Source organism: Myodes glareolus, chromosome 6 (genome assembly GCF_982192425.1).
Source record: "Myodes glareolus chromosome 6, mMyoGla1.1, whole genome shotgun sequence".
Classification (NCBI taxonomy): Eukaryota; Metazoa; Chordata; class Mammalia; order Rodentia; family Cricetidae; genus Myodes; species Myodes glareolus.
The window spans coordinates 66099737-66120014 of record NC_142031.1 but is presented as its reverse complement, the minus strand read 5'-3'; the positions used below and the strand labels follow the sequence as shown (position 1 = coordinate 66120014).

The following is a 20278-nucleotide window of genomic DNA, read 5'->3' as shown; positions in this document are numbered from 1 at the left end:
TGAAGATGGAAGACAGGAAAGGGGGCAGGTGTGGAGAACAGAAGAAAGGGCGTCGGAGGAGGGGAAAAACTAATAAATAACCACAAAGAACAGAAAGCGGGTAAAATTCAGAAGACATAAAGGAAACTCTTTAAGTGCTCCCAGCGATGTCGCCGGCTAGGGACCACATTCCTACCAAGCTATCATCAAAACTTACACTCATTATCCTCACACGTAAGGGGGACCAACTTCCTGGATGGGCGCGACGCGATGTTGTGATGTCACGACGGGTGGGACTTCCGGTTCTGGTGACGCTTAGCCGGGAGATCTGAGAATAACCTGTCGCAGGTTGTCATCGGGACCGAAGAGGTGCTGCAGACCGCACGGTGGGTGGTTTTCCCTGAGGAAGGACGGGCGTGCTGCACTCAAGGCGGTGACGGGATAACGACATCATCCCGGGTGCGGAGCCGCTGCCGTGGAGAATGAGATGGTACTGCACGCACCCCACCTGTGACAAGGTCTCCAGCGGGATGAGCCTGTGCCTTGTGAGGCAGTGCGCTAGAAATGAGTCAGAGTCCGTCTGTGGCTGCCCTCGCATCTGAGGTCCACACTGCTTTTATTAACTCTTCCTGCCGTAGTTGTCAACTCTCACCTTTGGTGGGGTTCACCACACACACACACAAACACATACCCAGCTCAGAATACAGGTTGAGACAGTTCTTGCGTGACTCACTAATTCATTTTTTCTCTTTCAGGTTATTAGTGATTTTTATTTTTTATTTGTTTATTTTATTTTACAGACCAATCACAGTTTTCCCTCCTCTCGTTCCCTCTCCCTTCTACTTCTCTCCCCACCTCCCTTCTAAGCCCCCCCATCCACTCCTCCTCCATCTCCATTCAGAAAGGGTAAGGCCTCCCATGGGAGTCAACAAAGCCTGGTGTATCAAGTTGAAGCAGGATCAAGCTCCTCCCCACTGCATCAAGGCTGAGCAAGAAACCCCACCATAGCAAATAGTTCCAAAAAGCAAGCCCATGCACCGGGGACTGGTTCTGATCCTACTGCTAAGGGCCCCACAAACAGATCAAGCTATACAACTGTCACCCACCTGCAGAGGGTCTAGGTAGGTCCCATGCAGTCTCCTAGCTGTAGGTCTAGAGCCTGTGAGTCCCATGAGCTCCAGTCAGTTGTCTCTGTGGGTTTCCTTGTCATGATCTTGACACCCCCCCCACACACACACACCTTTCTCATATAATTCCCCCTCCCTTTTATCGATTGAACTGAACCTCAGCCCAGTGCTTGGCTGTGGATCTCTGCATCTGCTTCCATCAGTTGCTGAATGAAGGGTCTATGATGACAGAGTAGTCACCAGTCTGACTATAGGAGAAGACCAGTTCAGGAACCCCACCTCTTTGTTAGGAGCCTTTGGGACTGTAAGTAGGAGTGTTTGGTGTCTTTTGAATGCTTTCTTGTTTTCCATATAAAGTTGAAAGACATTTCTGTCCCTCGTGGTTTCTCCTGAGAAATTTGCATGAAAGTTATGAGTACCATTACAGATAATGTGTTGCTGCTCTCTGGGTGGGTGTCCTAACACACATAATCTGTGAAAATATAACATGTTGTTTAAAGGCATTAAGTGTTAGGGTGGTGTGCCATGTAGCAAGAATAAATGAGATGCCCTGTATTTCCTGATAACTTCTTATTTTTTTAGTTGTAACAGTTGCCAATTCAGGTCTCTTACAAGATATGGTCTGGAAATCACTGGTTTCCACTAACTCACTAACCTGATATTTAAGGCCTTTATTTTTTGGAGTAGGAGAATTCCAGCCCTGATTCTCTCTCTCTCTCTCTCTCTCTCTCTCTCTCTCTCTCTCTCTCTCTCTCTCTCTCTCTGTGTGTGTGTGTGTGTGTGTATGTGTATGTGTGGTGTGTTTCTGCAAATCTGTCCCCTGTGATCAGCATTATATTTTATAGAGATTTTTTGTTTTGTATTTGTTTTGTTTTGTTTTGTTTTTTTGAGACAGGGTCTTCTGTAATCCATACCGATCTTGAACTACTGATCTTAATGTCTACCTCCCTAGTTTCTAGTAGAATAGGCGTGAACTACAACAGCTGGGGTTTTGTTTGGGGGTTGGTTTGTTTGTTGTTTGTTTTTGACATAATTTTATATCGTGTAAACCTGACTGGTCTCAAACTTACAACATTCCTGCCTCACCCTCCCAGATTCCGGGATTCTGAACATCCATCAACACACCCAGATGATAGTTTCCATATTGGTATTCTTTAACTCTTCCAGAAATCCCTTATGGTTATTAGCCATCTGTTTGGGGCCATTTGCTTTTATAAAGTGCCCTTCTGATAGTTTGCATGTATTTTCATCGGATTGTCTCTTTGTTACTGATTTGCAGATGTTCTTTGCATATTCTGGATATGTGCGTGTTGAAGTCTATTTTTATTTATACATACTAAACACATGTAATACAAAACATATGGACTGAAGATGTAGCTCAGTGATGGAGCAATTACCTAACGTATGCAGGGTCCTGAGTTCAACCCCTAGCCCCACAAAAAAGTAATTATATCTTCAGGTAGAGAGTACACAGGAGATTAAGAAAATTATACCGTGGGAGAACACTGTAAATCTGTACACATACAAGCACACAAACAAATCCATAATGACACATGAGTAGCATTCAAGATTCACACCTGTTGCTGGAGAACATCCTAACAATGGTCTCATAACCAGGAAACTGTACATATGTGTGTGCATCCTCTCTTACTCTATCTTCTGACTATACTTTCACTACCAGTGTCTAGTGACAAATGCATGTTCTTAATCTAAAGGATGCGTTTTTAAACCCTTTTCTTTATGGTTATAGAGTGCTGTAACTTGTTTAAGTACACTTGGTATAAAGATCAGGAGATGCAGTGTAATGGAAACAGGAGTCTCCTGGAAGCTTTGTTGTTTTTTATATTTTAATCTATATGTGGTACTCTCTGTTGTGATTCATTTATTTTCCATATTGATATCTAGTTGGCCTGTGTTGTTTGTTTGAAAGACCATCTTTTCCTTACTTCTATCCCTATGCAGCTTGTTTTTTTCCACATTTTCCATTTATTGTCTTCTCCATGCAGACATCCAGTTTGTCAGCACCGTTTGTTGCAGATGCCTTCTTTTTCCAGTTGTTTGTTTCTGGGTTCTTTGTCAGAAATCAGGTGACCATAGGAGTGTGGATTTATGTCTGGGTCTTCAGTTTGATCCCAGCGATCATCATGTATGTTTTTATGCCAGTACTGTGTGGGTTTTATTGCTATAGCTCAGTGGTACACTTTGAAATCAGGAATGGTAATACTTCCAGCAGCCCATTCTGTTAGTCTGTGTCTTGTTATTAGGGAATAGAGACCATTGATATTAGGAGATATCAGTGATCAATGACTGTAGTAAGAGGAGCAGCGGGCTCCTTGTTCTGTCCTGCCAGGCTAGCGTACACCTGAAATAACCACACGGAAATTGTATTAATTAAATTGCTGCCTGGCCCTTTATCTCTAGCGTCTTATAGGCTAACTCTCACATCTTACTTTAACCCATATCTAGTAATCTGTGTATCACCACGGGGTCGTGGCTTACCGGGAAAGATCCTAACCAGTGTCAGTCCCAGGCCGGAGAATCATGGCGTCTGCCACACTTTTCTTCTTCCCAGCATTCTGTTCTGTCTACTCCGCCCACCTAAGGGCTGCCCTATCAAAAGGCCAAGGCAATTTCTTTATTTAACCAATGAAATCAACACAAAAACTCCTACACCAAATGATTGTTGATTTCTGTTATTTTGGTGGAGGTGTATTTATGTATTTCATGACTTTCTATGAGGTATATATTCATTTCCTCTGTAAGGACCTCTATCATCATAATATGGTTGGGGTTTTGTTGTTGTTGTTTTGTTTTGTTTCTTTTTGTTTTGCTTTGTTTTGTTTTTCGAGACAGGGTTTCTCTGTAGCTTTGGTGCCTGTCCTGGACCCAACTCTTGTAGACCAGGCTGGCCTTCAACTCACAGAGATCCGCCTGCCTCTGCCTCATGAGTGCTGGGATTCAAGGCATGCTCCATCACCGCCCGGCTATATAGTTGGTTTTTAAGGTCTTTTTCTGTGCTTCATCTATGTTGAAATATCTTTGGCCTACTGTGGTATGGTAGTTGGGCTCTAGTGGAGACATACTATAGTGACTGTTACTGATTGTGTTCTTATACTGGCATCTAGGCATCTCAGTTTGTGGTGATTATAGGTCTAGATGATGATTTCCGGGTTTGTCTTTGTTTGCTGGGTATTTTGTTCCTTGGTTTCTGTTTCCTCTCTGGATTTTCAGAGTGTGATGGTTGTGTGTTGACTGTTTTCCTGGCCTGCTCAGTTGGTGTGTTCATGTGGAATGCCTGCTGTGTTGGAGGCTGACATGAAGCAACAAGTGTGGGGAGGAGGTTGGAAGGGATGGTCCCTGGGTTCCACAGGAGACATGTCAGCTGCAGAAGGAAGGGAACCCTCAGCTGGTGATCTCTTGCAGAGCTAGGAAGGAGACCTAGGGATGGGATCTCTGGAAACAGAGAAGTGGAGAAGGTTTGTGGGCAGCCCACCTAGTTTTCTCAAAGCTGTGGCCTGCAGTTGGACAGGGATCATCTGCTTGAGCTGGGGGCTGGGATATAGCAATGAGTCAGGAAGGGAAGCCAGGAGAGATTGGTCTGGGGGATCCACAGGAGATGTGGGCAGGGGAAAGGGAGGCTGCAGCTGGTGTCCGCTGCAGCGCTGGAGATGAGCCTGAGGGATTGAGTCTGGGGGAACAGAGAGAGCAGAGTGCTGCCGACAGGTTCTGTATTCCGTATTTTTGATGTTATATTTTTCAATCTATTCTCTGCTTTCTTCTCACTCATCTACCACATTTTGTTTTTACTGTTGTACAAATTTGTTACACATTCTTGGACCATTCTTTTAGTGGTTACTGGTATTTTTTTATAACAGGCAGAAAAAACTTTTCCCTAGCTTCTCTAGTTGTCACCAGTGGAAGATTTTTTGGAAGCAAGCTGATCTGCTATTGCAAAATCAGATTCACTACATTTTAAACTTAAAAACAAACCTCGAATGACTTTGAATATTAAGTAGTAGAACACTTGTCTAGCTTGTGCAAGGCCCTGGGTTCAATCCCCAGCCCCACTCAAAAAAAAAAAATAAAAAATGAAAAAAAAACCTCTAAGCAAAACAAACTGCCAACTGCCAGTCTCACCTCTGTGGTTTAACACATACGGGTAACCAGCTTGTTAGTATATGGACTAGAGCTTCTGCTGTTTTTCATATTTCCTTCTCACATCGTCTTTCCATATGAATTACTGTGTCTTGCTGTGTCTGCCACAAACCTTTCAAAAGCCAATCTGTGCATTCCAGTCGCCAAATAGTTCACAAGTAGCTTAAACGCTGGTACCCAGGAACCACACGAATTAATTTCCATTCAAGAATCAGACATGCGCGAGTGTGTGTTCTACTGTGTCTCATGGTGAGACGGCAGTGATTCACGGGAAGACAGGCTTCTGGGGACGCTTTAGGAGCTTCTTAGATTCCCATGTGTGTGGTAAGTGACACAGGTTCTTAGCAGACAGAGTAATGGAATTCTTGCAGACTGGGCGGCTGCTCCCTGGGTAAAGTGTGCGCTGTGCACGCTGAAGGACCTGAGTTTGGACCCCGAGTGCTCACTGAAGAGCTCTGTTGTGACCCCGGCACAGGGAGAGTGGGAGGGGACATACGGGTCCTGGAAGCTTACTGGCCAGCCAGTCAGCGCAGAGAGACCCTGTCTGAAGAAATTAAGGTCCCTGCGAGCATAGACAAACATACCCTAAGATGACCTCTGTCCTCCATACATATGCAAACAGGTGAGGACACACATGTACCGGAGGAAAAGGGGGAAATCTGAAAAAAAAAAACCTGCTATGTCTTTTTGATGCTTCATGTGGTTGAAAACTCTTGGGTCATTTTGCTCAAGCTTTTTTTTTTTTAAGATTTATTTATTATGTATACAGTGTTCTGCCTGCAATAATGCCTACAGGCCAGAAGAGGGCACCAGATCTTATTGCAGATGTCTGTGAGCCACCTTGTGGTTGCTGGGAATTGAACTCAGGACCTCTGGAAGAGACTCTTATTCCCTGAGCCATCTCTCCAACCTCTAGCTCAAGCTTTTTAAAAGTTATCATCACCAGCTCCTACATGACTGTAGGAATTCTGGATAGAAAAAATAAACAGCAGACATTTGGATGCTGAAGCCTTAGTAAGATACACATACAACTCTACTTTGAATATTTTTGTTCATCAGTTCAGCTTTATTGTTCTCACTGACTTCATACAATATAAATAGTTTATATATGTGCATTATAAATATTGTAATAAACATAACAAAAATATTGTATGTTTGATCTAAAATTTATACTGATGAAATGCTGATTCTCTGTTTCACATATTGTCTAGGAATGTATAAGATTAAATTGGAAGGCTATGTTGCTACACAAAATTCAAAAATTATTAATACAGATAAAGCACCTGTATTTAGAAAAACAGGTTTTCATAAATTGCACAAGTCATAGTCATACTTGGTTGTCATCCATCCCGACACTTGGTGCTTATCAAATTGACTTAATCCAGGCCTGCTCATAGACTGAAGCCGAGGCTGAGGGTGAAACTGTCACCCTTCAGCAACCTATAATTGTCATAACATAGTGTTTTGTTAATCAGCCCATGCAGTACTGAATTACCTCAGGCTCTTAGGTAAGATTTTCTTTCCTTCCTTCTCCACTGCTTGCTGCGACTCAGATGTACAAGGGAAGAAAAGGGAGGGGAGGGAATGGGAGGGGAGGGGATGGGAAGGGGAGGAAAGGGAAGGGAAGGGAAGGGAAGGGAAGGGAAGGGAAGGGAAGGGAAGGGAAGGGAAGGGAAGGGAAGGGAAGAGAACCCTGGGAACACCAGTGTGACTTCCACTTCACATTTTTTAGTCCAGTTATTTTGTTTGAAGTGTTTTAGAATTGCTACTGTGGGTCTTGTTTTCCAGTTTTCATAGACAGTGCTTGAGCTTCATATCTATTTGAACTCTCATAAATCTTGGGTTAATCAAACTCCCAAGGTCTCATTACTGGAGTCATTTAGTTAAGAGTCAGCTGTGTTTAATGACTGAAGTTTGCTCTGCTGAAAGTGTTAAGTGTGACCAGTGGCTGTGCAGCACAGAGGGGAAGACATGTCCACCAGGGAGAGCCTGCAGGGGAGGCTTCCAGCTGCCACTCTCCAACCACTTCCACCAGGAACTCAGCACGGCCTCCCCCGACAGAAAAAAAAAAAAAACATTTCAGAGCCCAGGGTCAGAACAGTGACTGCAGCCATGAGAGAGGGGCTGGAATTCCTGGTGGGAGGCAGCAAATGGGTCATTGACAGCAGCAGGAAGGCGTCCAGAAGTGACTGGGGAGAAAGCGTGAGCAGAGTGACTGCAGAAAAGCAGTGGGCACCGAGGAAAGGACCGGATAGCACGGGGGGGGGGGGGGGGGGGGGGAGGCTGTCCTGAAGGCTAGGACAGAGTCTTAAAGTGTTGAGACCTGGTGCCCACAGACAGGGAGGGCAGAAACAGAGACGGAGGATTCCTTAAAGATTTCAGAGTCACCAGTTTGTGTGTATAACGTGATTCAGAGAATCATGCATGCTTGCCGCCCCATGCCCTGGGATTCCCTGCCCACATCTTTCATAATCCAGTGATGCGGTGCTTCCCTTACATAAGACTACTGCAGAATTTGGACAGAAGAGGGTGACTAGAATGAGCATAAGGAACTCAGTGTCCCATCCTGGGAGAGCTGAGCTTTCCCCAGCCATTGCCAGGTAAAGGTTGAGGGCCATCTCAGGTGAGGCACTGAGCTACCAGAGAGGCCAGCCTAGGGGAGGGAAGTCATCCAAGGGCACTGTGGCTTCCAACTGGAGACAGCCACGGGGGAAAATGCTAATCTAACAGTGATTCCTGGCCATTCCTGACCAGGTGAATACCTGTTTCTCAGGAAACCTCTTGTGATTGGTTTGAATTTGCCTTTCAATCTTTTGATGCAGATAGCTGAATAGTTTTACACCTGTGGCATTCTCTTCTGAGTGTTTTTGAAATGACCCTTTTTAATTCTTCAATTTTGTCTTTGATTCAAGGTTTTAAATTTTCCTCCCTTTTGTGGGGGATGGGGATTGAGTGAAAAGGAGGTTGAGACAGGGTCTCCACACTCGTGTCTAATTCTATGTAGCTAAAGACGTTAACATTGAACTCACACATCCACTTCCTGAGGGCTGAGACTACAGCTGTGCACACCTCTCCTGCCTTTTGCTTGGTCTTTATTTTATTTCTCATACCTGCCCCCCCCCATCCTTTTATTTAGCCTTGGGCTTAGACATTCCGGAAGAAAACCCTATCCGTGAGGAATTCTTTTTCTGCGGTGGAGTTGAAACCCAGATTATAAAATGTGGGCCCTGGACTAAGTTCTTTAATAAACAGTGTCACCATGCCAAAACTGCTTATCTTCGTTATTCCGGATAAGTTTAAACGTTACAGATGCTCAGAGCCTATGATTTCAGAATTGCTATTGGTAAACTGTGGCAAACCAGAGGGAAATTACTATAGCAACCAACCAGGGTTACTACTCTGGGTGTGTGGTTTTAGTTTTCTTTACATATATATATATATATATATATATATATATATATATATATATATATATATATATATATATTACAGAGGAGCCTTGTCTAATGGAGAAGGTACCACATGCAGTTTTGTAATTTCCCTTGTAAATGTTTTTATATATCTTTATCAAAGTTTAAATTTTGTTGTTGGTTTTCTTTCCCATGACAGGGTTTCTGTGTAGCTTAGGAGCCTGTCCTGAAACTAGCTCTTGTAGACCAGGCTGGCCCTGAACTCACAGAGATCCGCCTACCTCTCTGCCTTTGCCCCCATAGTGCTGGGATTAAAGGAGTGTGCCACCACAGCCCAGTTCAAATTTTAAGTTTTTAACAACTTTCTCCCACCTTTTTTAAGATGATTATCTGTTTAATGTGGAGTTTTTATTCTGGGATTTTCTTTCTGGCCCTTTGTGACTTTTCTCTGTCACTGTCAGAGGTATCTGTTGGGTTGTAAGCAATAAACTTTGAAATTGTGTTCTGCCTGGGGCACATTGCAAGACTCCCTGTCGGTATGTCTTTGACCTTATTTCTGCATTTATTTGGTTGTACAGAAATGTTCACCATCATAAAACCAGCCAAAATCATCTTTTTTGTTAGGATTATAAAAATAGCTCTGCATGCATGCGTTTTCACTGTCTGTGGAGGATCCCTCAGGCTGGAAGACATCTGTTGTTCCCTCTCTCCTTATATGGTCATTAAGTGTTTTGCCCCATTCATTAGATTGGTAGCTTTGTCTTTGCCCTTCTGGTCTGCAGTGCTATCTTTACATAAAGCAGATTCTTCCCCAGCTGAGTCTGTCTGTGTCCTCTTCCTCTGTGTGCTTTTCTGATGTGGGAAGTCCCTCTGTATATATGTTGCTTTTATTGGTTAATGAATAGAGAATCTGCTTTGGCCTGTGATAGGGCAGAGTAGAGCTAGGCAGGAAAACTAAACTGAATGCTGGGAGAAAGACAGATTAAGTGAGGTGCCATGTAGCCACCAGAGGAAAAAGACACAAGTCGCCAGCCAGAACCTTGTAGGCTACAACCCTCGTGGTAAAATACAAAATAATAGAAATGGGTTAATGTAAGATATAAGAGCTATCCAATAAGAAGCATAAGCTAATAGGCCAAGTGGTGTTATAATACAATTTCTGTGTGTTTATTGCAGGACTGGGCAGACAGAAACCTACATCAGACCAAGCAGTTTCTTTATTGATTAACCAATGAAAGCAACACATAAATAGAAGGACCTCCTACACCAGTCCTGTGTCATTCAGACTAAAAAGCAAATTTTCTGTCATGGTCCTCAGATTCTTACTGGTTTATTCCTCCTCATCCTCCCTGCCGCATACAGGCTTGAATATTCACCCATATTCCTTAGTTGTGATGCTACTGGATGTAACAAGAAGAGCCACGGGTGGAGGGACCACTTCTCTTGCTTTAATAACTAAGCTCTTTATTTCTTCACAGCTTTGGTTTTACCTTTTGGGCCTCACCTAAAAAAATTACTTCCTCAGACCTTGCTTGGATTTGTTATTTTCCCTGTCCCCCTCTTCTCTTTTCACTTCCTGGTCAGAAGAAAGTCAATAGTTTTGTTCTGCCATTCTTTGCCTAGATAGTCTTTTTCCAAAATACCCAAAACAATAGGGCTAGACAGCTATGGGTTGAAACCTCTCAACCATTTTGGAGTAAGTGGGTCATTGAGGTCATAACCTTGGAAGTTATTTTTTCCCTTTCCTCTCTTTACTTCCCAGTCACCAGGAAGCCAACAGTTTTGTTCTGCCATTCCTTGCCTAGATGGTCTTTTCCCAAAATACCCAAAACCACAGGGCTAGATAGCTATGGATCGAAACCTCTGAAACCATGAGCTAATCTCCATAGGATCTTTGTCATGGCAATAAAGCTAACACAGTAATTATCTGAGAATATCCCCCAGGTCTTCCTGAGGAGGGAAGAGAAGAAATCATTTTGCAGCATTCCCAAAGAATTCTCAATAGCAAATGCTACTCTCCAGGGGATGAGACTCTGCAAGACCTTGTCTAACCTGAGGAAAGGGCCTCCTGGACTTCTTGCCTAAGACAGAGAAGAAAGTAATTAGAAAAATATTTTTATGGACATGGCACAGAGTCTCAGCCCCGCCCCAAGGATGACATTAAGTATAAGGTTGTAGATCACTTTTACCCTGTGTCAATAGACTGCTAATGTAACAAAGGTGTGTGCACTGCAAGACACAGGAGCAGATCAGGAGCTCTTAGGGGAAACCAACTGCAAGAAGGGTGAAAAAGCAAAGACGTGGAGGGAACCAAAGCCTCTGACGGATATTAAATGTAGCTCAGGTCCTGGCCACCTTGACATTGAGCTTCATGCAAGGATCTGTTTCCCTCAGTTCCTAGAACTGGCACATCATGTCCAACTTCAGTCAAAGTTACAAGGCTTTGTAAAGACAAGAAAAAGTCAAGAAGACTAAACAAACTGTGACTCCTAACCAAACTCAGATGTGCCTAGTGCCAATTCTCAGACTCTCAGATAGAGAATTTAAAATAAACGTGACTGTCACTATTGAGACCCCAGTGAGAGCTGTAACACACTGCAGAGGATGGGAACCCCTGGCAGCTGGGAGCTCTTTAAGGAATCAGAAGGAAGTATTACAATACTGCAACAAAATGAAGACTGGCTTCCTGGGCTTGTCTTTAGACCTCAAGCAGCTAAGTAAAGGATCTGTGAAATTGAAAATAGGCCAGTAGAAACTTCCCAAACTGAAATGCAAGTAGAAAAAAATAATGTTTTTAAAGAACAGAATATCTAAGAACTATGGGAAGTCTCAAAGATGTGACATCTGCATAATTACAATACCAGAGAACAGAGAGAATGGAGCCAGAATAATGGAAGCACTTAAGTCAAATAATAAAACTCAGATTCAGGAAACGTGGAGTACACTGAACAGGATAAATACTCAAAATCTTTGCCCTTGTGTTCACCATATTGAAATTACAGGGAACCAAAGGCAAATAGAAGCCTTGAAAGAAGACAACGATGAGACTTCCAGAGCCTTCTCGTCAGATATAAAGAGGGGAATAAAGTAAAATACTTAAGTATGAAAGAAAAATATCAGCAACCTAGAGTTCTGTGTCTAATTTAATTACCCTTGGAAGTAAAAGATGAATAAAGACTTTGTAGACAGAAGCTGAGGAGACCTTTTGCTTTAGCTCTGCCCTAGGAAAGAAGACTGGAGATAGAAAATCAGAGCTATAGCAAGAATGGAAAGGTGTGGTTAGAACGATGACTGACCAGTTAAGAATACTCTCTGCTCTTCAGAGGATCAGAGCTCAGTTCCTCGCACCCATCTCCAATAGGTCACAGTCACCTGTAACTCTGCTTCCACAGCATCAAACACCTCCTCTGGTCTCTGCGGACACCTGTGAAGATATGAGCCCATAAGTGTACACATACAGGCATGTACACATGCATGCACTCACCCACGTAAACACATACACACTTAATTAATAAAAATATAAAACAAAAGCAAGAAAGAAGAAATGGTTAAAAGGTTTTAAAATTTTCTTATTCTAAATTTACCTAATATCTACTCAAATTAATTAGTGATGATAATGTGTGGGTATGTGACTATTGGCAATGGTATAAAGGATGACCAAGGATGAGAGAGAATACTGTTGTGTAACATACCTGAGCTAACGGTAAGGTGATATACTGTTACATAAATTGGGCTTAGATTAAGTACTGCAAATTCTAGGGCAACCACTTAAAAAATGTAAAGAAATACAGCTACTATGACAAAAAGAGAAAACTGGGATATTTAAATATGCTCAATTAGGCTAGAAAAAGGTAAAAAAAAATGAAAAAAGGCAAATGTAACAAATTGAAAGCACTTGGATGTAAGAGTCGGCGCTTCCCAATGGATACCCACGCCCGACCCAGGCTGCGCGCTTCCTGAACTCGGGCTCACGAGAAGGGACTATTGTCCTGAGGGTTGAAAAAGAGACACAGACAAAAGAGACCTTGGCTCATCTACAAGAGTAAATGGCAACTTTATTAAACTCAAGTCAGATATTTATACCAGTGGGCTAGAAAGACCGAAAATGCAAGGCCTCCTCCCAACCAGGAGCAGTCGGGAAGATTAAAGCCTTCCTGGCGCCTTGGGCAGGTTCAGCTAGGGGAGGCAGGCTATCAGCCCACTGCTAAGACCTTGAATACAAGTGGAATCACCATAACAAAGAGAACCAGGTTCTTGCTAAGTTATCCCCTCAAGCCAGAGCTAGTGCAGAGACTCCAGGAAGCCGGAGGTCATATGGCCCTGCAAATTTTGCCGGGAGAGAAGGGAAGAAACTTTGGTAGCCACACTTGGAGTAGCTGTAAAGGTGGCTCAGCAGCTCAGAGCACTCACTGCTCTAGCAGAGGACCCAAGTTGGGCAGCTCACAATCACTCCAGCTCCATAGAATCCAGCGCACCTTTCAGGACTTTCCAGGCACCTGCATTCACATGTACATTACCTACACATAGGCATTCATATGACACATAATTATTTTAAAGATCACTTATAAATTGTATATAATCATTTATCTAATTGTATTAGTACTCAGTTTGAATGAGTACTTTAAAGATAGTGTCTCAGAGTAGCTAAAAACAAGGTCCAACTATCTGCTGTCTACAAGAAACTCTTTAAATGTAAGAGACTAGTGGATCCCTAATGAAGATTAATTATCTAATCCCTTTGCTCAAACTTCTCAGTGATATGCAGCTATCATGTTTTATTCCTTAATCCTTATCTTGTAGTGAAAGGCGTGTTGTATATAAAGAATTCTTAATTGTAGCAACAGCAATTGTTATAGCAGCCATTCAAAGATGTACTAAAATCTGAAGCAAATGAACAGAATATGAGCAGCAACTTTAAAATTGAGAACAGATGTGAAGGATCACTCACCCTACAATCAGCATTCTCAACTTTGACATCTCAAAGTTATTAAAGGTTTATTAGAAAAAGTGTACACCCAAACACACTGATCAGTAGATGTGGGGAAACACCTGAGAGTCTGCATTTCTAGCAAGTTTCCAACAGTGTTCATGCTGCTGCTCCAAGGACCAGAACTTCCAGAACTTGGCCATGGATTCTTCCCTACTATGAACTAGTGCCCCACATAAGTGAAACGTGTATGTATGTTGTGAGTCAGAATTTAGGAAATATATTTGTGTTTTAAAATGTTTTTTGCTCATTTATAACTTTACTTGAATGCTTATTGTTTGGATTGTTCTATACTTAATAATGTGTTAATAACTTAGCAGTTAGTCTGAGCTCTTTGCTACCTAATGGGAACAGTGCCATCTAGAGGCCCAGAGGCCAGCGAACGGTGAAGGGGGTGCAAGGGCAGTCTGTCATCACTTAGGATTTATGATCAAGTAGACAATGATAGATGGTACTGCAGGAGAATTAATAGAGATGCCCATGTCCACCTTCCGAGGTGACTTTCCATCTGTACCCTAAGTATCCCAAAAGATCTATGAGGCCAAGTGTAGCCATGGGCCTTACATCCTACATTACCTATTAGAGGTTGTGCTTTACAAATGGGGGCCACAAGATGGGTCAGTGCAGGCAGGACAGGGACATCGTTCCCGTGCAGGGTTATCACCCTAAGTACAGGTGCCTGACATGCACGGTATGGTTTGGAAAACACAGAATGAGCGTGAGAGCGCGAGCTATTGCAGCACAGCAGAGGCTGGCAGCATGCTTTGCCTCATGTGAGCATGCGTTACAACTATGAGCAGTTGGGAATGATATTCCTGTTATAGCACATTGACAGAATCGTAAAGTGGATATAATGACAGAACATAATAACAGCTGTTCTCTGATGATTCAAGAAAGACAAATGAAACACAATTTTAACAACTTGGGAGTTTAAATTATTCTCTTGCTTTGGCTTACTGGAGTCCACTTACTCAGTGAAAAATATATCATCAACTACTTCAAGTCTTTTGTGCAATACACATGAAGCGCAAGCTAGTTATACTGGTTTAGTTTTAGCAGATGAAAACGTTACCTTGAGATCTTTATATTCTTTCAATTAATGATGAGTTTAGCCTGTGCAGTTATAAAGAAACAAAACCACGCCCAATAGTCCTCCAGATAGAGAAGGGCTGCTTCGAGTTCCCTCCCCAGGACAACGACTAGCAGAAGAACATTGAAGAAAGACAAGCCCAAAGGTGGGGACAGTCCAGCCGCTGCTCACAGTCACTAGGAACGCAATGTTTCCACGTTAAAGTGCAGAGCTGGAGAGGGGTCTGGAAATGGAGCACATGGTTACAGTCCTGGGGCAGAGAAGACTGGGGAGCCTCACTCATATTGCAGAGTTTTGAATGAGAGATGCTTAGGAAGTGAACTCAAGGCAAGTATCCCTAAATCAGACAGACACAGAGACCTGAAATCTAGGCGATTCTGGTGACAGGCATTTCAGATGAGAGCTGCTCAGGATGGCCCACCTGTACATTAGTGTCTGAATAGTATGTCTGAAAGCCCTGGCACCTTCCCAAGTCCTTTTAGTACCAGGGCTGTCAGCATGGCAGCACCCACCCTTGAGCCCACAGCCAAGCATGCTGCTCCTTTCTGCAGTCGCATGCCCTGCTGCAATGGCCCATGTCCTGCTCAATTCGTGTCAACTTTCTTTTCCAGCCACGTAGTTCCATGGCTCCCTATAGGCAATATCAGCCTTCAGACTCCTTATCGCTTCCAAATACTGCGCTTGGTGCTTCTTACTTTTGTTTATTGTTTGTAGCATTTTGTTCTTCCTGCATCTCCCTCCTGTTCCCCGCATTTATCTGTTGAGATCCTTGGCAGACCCTTCATGCCCGTCAAGTGGGAAATATACTTTGATGCCTTTTGATTATAGTGATTCCACTATACCTCTGTTTGGAGAATAATAATTAAAATTATTTTATAAGTCATTCTTTGGGGTCATAGGTTTTTATTTGTTTTTAAGTAAGGTAGCGTTTGTAATGGTTGTAGATGCCGTCTCTCATCTCGTCAGTTTGTCAGACGCTTTCAGAGCTGGCAGGGTCTCACCAGTATTTCCATCCAAAGAGCTTACAGAACATGGAGAGAGCTGGGAGCAGATGAGCCCGAATGGTGAGGTGACCCTTCACCTCAGATAGTAAACCTAGGAATAACTGTGAAAGGAATGTCGTTCAGATCTCTGAAGGAACGAGTCGTAAAGAAGTAGGGGCCACAGTTCTCACCCGCTGTTTCTTTGACCTGCAGCATGAACTTACAAAGTCCTTTGGGCTTTCGCTGTTCCATCTGGGTAACAGCAAAGTGACTTTTCCCTGGAAAATAGATGATGACATCTGGGGACTGTGTGTCAAAACGTCTCTCTTTTCAAACAAAGTTCAATATTCATGCATACTTAACAGTTCAAGTTCTATGATTATATGATGGCTAGCATTACCAGACCCATTTATATTATAAATAAACAAATAAAATAAAGGTGTTTTTAATTCTGTCTCTGGTTCTACTTTGAATTTAGAGTTAAATTTTAATGACTTTTTAGATTTTCTGATTACATATATGATGAACATAGTTTGTTCTTAAAAGTCCATCTAAAGAATAATTGGTACACTCATCTTGTTCAAAGGATTTCAAATCTGAGATTCTTATTTTAGTCTTTATATTCTATATGTATGATATAGAAATAATTTGATAGAAATTCTTAGGGTATCATTTCAGAGTAACAGTGGGTAAAAGTGTAAGAATTCTGCAGATGTGAAAATCCCTGTGTAAGATGTGAGGGGTTACCATCTGCACACACAACTCCAGCACACGGCACTATTTTCTAGTCTTACGTCTAGTTTTATTGTCGTTGGAGTTTTATAAATACTGTTTGAATGAAAATACATAGATAAAGTTACTCATTTATTATTTGATCTGTATTTAAACATACACACATACATATATACACATACATGTAGGGAGGTATATGTAGACTGATATGCTCACATTCAGATACGTAGTTGAACATGCACATCTATGGTGGTGTTCTAGTAGTGTTTCCCTTGAGGAAGTTGGAGAGAGGTGCAGCATTTCTCTGAGTGAAGAGCATCACTGTCTTCCTACCATGATCATTTCTAGGAGACTTGGGTAGGGTCACCCTAATAGATCTTTGGAGAGTTTTTGTTGTGCTAGATTTCTACCCTGCCCCTGAATTGCACCCCCCATTCCAGTTGCCTCTCCCAATATTCTCTCCTTCCACCTCATCACCCGATCCCTCCTGTTCCTGTCCTCATCTGCCCCAAGTCCCCCCACAAAATCTATTCTATTTCCCCTTCCCAGGGAGATCCACACACAACTCCCCACCCCTCCTGCCCAGAGCCCTCCTTGTTACTTAGCCTCTATGGGTCTGTGGATTCTAGTGTGATTGTCCTTTATTAACAACTAATGTCCACTTATAAGTGAATACATACTGTCTTTGTCTTTCTGGATCAGTGAGCTTATGCAAGGGTAGTTTTAATTAGATCTTGAAGACCCTAGAAAAAGAATAGGAACAGAAAGGTTATTACAGGTCACGACTGTATGTGTTAACATTGAGGTTTCTACCTAAGTCTGTAAGTTCTATAAATGTGCACAGATTATTCAACATAGTCAACAGTATCCATCATGTGTTTTCTTAGTTACTGGATCTGAGTCAGCTTAACCCAGTGGTTCCCAGTGTGTAACTCTAGACTCTGCTGCCTGCATCTCCTGGAAACTTAGAAAGGGAAATTCTTGGGCCTCCACACAGACTTACTGTGTCAGAAACTCTGTGTCAGGGCCCAGCTGTCTTCTAGCAGCCCTTCCCGAGTACTAGCTACATGATCTACCTTGAGAACTACTGACCTAAACTAGCAGTGGCTCATGGAGTAGCTGCAAGTTCATGGGCTTGGAGGGCAAACCTGCAGTTGAATCTCAGCTGCCCTACGTCACAGGTCCACAGCTGTCAGTCTTTACAAAGCCCATGAACTCTGACGTTTCAGCTGCTGCTGCCTTTCCCGTTCTGTGGTGAGGGTGGGTGTCTGGAATCTAAGTGTCTAGTGCTGCAGCTCGTCTATCACAGGCTACGGCAAGTGCTCAGTGCTTGACTCTAGGTCACTGTCTTTAAGTCTCGGCATTTTGTAGATCTTTTTCTACTTTAATAAGCTTGTTTACTTATTCATTAAAGCATGTTCATATATTTCTTCTAGTGCTAAATGCTCAAGAAATTGAGGACATCTATGGTCTGAATGGTCAAATACAGCACAAAAATAGCTTTTCTGAGAGCTCACGTGCCCAAGGATGTGAAGCTTGTACTCATTGGCCACTCCATAGGCAGCTATATTGTTCTTCGGGTCATGAAGGATGCCCCTGAGTTGCCCGTAAGTATGCCTTAGAAGGGGACTGTGGGTACCTGATTGTTGCCTTGCAAAAAGCCTCATCTTTCCTTTGCTTTTTTGTAGAGCAAAGAGAGGCATGTATAGTGGTTGCCTCTATCTTTGTCTGTTGCTAAAGACCTATGTTTAAGAAATTTCCTTAATGTTCCCATGAATAATGGAGAGAAAGATAGAGGTTTTTCTACATGAATGTCTTTGAATCTAAGGTTCTCTGGAATTCTAGTGTTATATTGAACTTGCTGTCTTTTATGAAACAATGTTTAAGAACATGTAGCATGTAAAGGACTCTGTCTTTATTGAAAATATGTCTTGAAAATATGCATGGGCTGGGGAGATTGCTCAGCAGTTAAGACCGCACTACTAGAGTATTCAAGTGTGATTCCCAGCACCCACATGGTGGTTCTCAACAGTCTGTAGCTACAGCTCGAGGAATCCTGTGCCCTCCGGCCTTCACAGGCACTGCATGGAGCTGGTCCCAAGAACTGAAATAAGAAAATCTTCCTGCCTTTTTTAAGAAGCAAAATGATGTGTCATCATCATTGACAGGTAATACCTGTCTTTCAGGAACACGCTAAGTGTTTGTAAGTATAGATTCTTGTCTGTTCTGTATTTTCTGGCCATTTCTAGACACATGTGCACCTTTCATTCAGAAATACTTTCTTTGTCTATCTTTATATTTGTTGTCCTGATGTTGGGGATGGACTCAGGGCCTAGTGTATGAGAGACAAGCATCTTCCACTGAGCTACACCCACAGCTACAAGAAGCTGGTTCTTAAGTGCGGCTGTGTACTATACATTAACATTGAAGTCAAGAGTAAAATTTAAAGTGCCCCCAATAGGAAGTGTACTCTTTAAGAGCCTTAGAGGCATGCCTTAACTCATGCATCATGAAATGACCCATTGAGTGGGTACAATTTACAAGATAATTTATGTCTTCATTTGACACGCATGGGTATAAAATCACTTTTGTGCCATCTTGAGGATGCCCCAGGGGACAAGACATGGTTCTGAGCTAAGAGCCTGGAGTCTCATGGATGAGACAGCTAAGCAAGAGGAAGGGATCCCTTCATAGCAGCCCCGTCCATGAATTTTTTCACTCCGTGTGATGAAATATCTCCAGCAGGGTCTTGGATCCTGCTAGGAATTTGCCTCCTTTCTTGCCAGCTTGCTGCGCTCAGTGCTCAAACCAGCAGTTGGAAAGAGTACAACTACAGTCTCCCTGTTCCTAATACCAAAAGGATTTTAATTTTCTCCCGTTGGATATAAGAAAATACATTTTTATGTCTAAGCATGAACTCAGGAAACTGAAGACAGTGCTCTCGTCATTGGACTCCTGCTTATACTCAGTTGAGGTATTCCTCCCCAGATGAGGTACTTCAGTCAGAGAGCAGCTTTACCCTCAGTGTCGGCTTTGGTGTCTTACAGCGTCCTTTCTGCCTTTGACATTACTCTTACCCTATAGGCGGCTGCCATCATTCTCTTGCCAGGCCCATATGTCAGTGCTTCTAGTCACACATTCCCCATAAGCTCTGTCTCTTGCTAGTCACTTAGGTTCAAATATTTTTTGTCATCTTTTGTTTGAATGAACTTGGAAAAGTCATTGAGTCTCTGGCCTCAGTTTCTCCATCAACACATTGAAAATAATTATGTGTTCTTCAAGGATCTTCTGAAGAATTATGCCAAATATTAAGAGTGTTGCCAGGGATTTTAAAGTTCTAAGCAAGTATTACTACTATTGTTGTTATGGAAGTGACATTAGACCCGTTTCAGTCATTATGTTACCTGCTATATTGACTACCTATTGTTGTAAGGAGAGGGGGGGTCCACTTATTCGTCCAGGCTACCCGACTAGCTTAGCCTCAAAATAACCACACAGAAATTGTATTAATTAAAGCACTGTTTGGCCCATTTTCTCTAGGCTCTTATTGGCTAACTCTCACATCTTTATTTAACCCATTTTTCTTAATCTCTATATTGTCACGTGGCAGTGCCTTATTGGGAAAGATTCAGCATGTCTAAGTCTGGCAGTTCCATGGCTGCTCTCTCTCACTCTGCTTTTTTCCTTCCAGAATTCAGTTCTGTTCCCCCACCCCACCCCACCTACCTAAGTTCTGCCCTATCAAAAGGCTAAGGCAATTTCTTTATTCATTAACCAATGAAAGCAACACATAAACAGAAGGACCTCCTACACCA

General features: G+C 42.6%; 1 long non-coding RNA gene across 1 annotated transcript in view; it reads left to right on the top strand.

Annotated features, from left to right (window-relative positions):
- The first annotated feature begins 287 nt into the window (after positions 1-287).
- The window catches only part of LOC148121845 (uncharacterized), a 47806-nt gene continuing 27815 nt past the window's right edge, over positions 288-20278 (top strand). Inside the window, exons 1-2 of the long non-coding RNA XR_015738123.1 lie at positions 288-365; positions 17900-18070. This is a non-coding gene — a long non-coding RNA (uncharacterized LOC148121845). The remainder of the gene's footprint in view (positions 366-17899; positions 18071-20278) is intronic.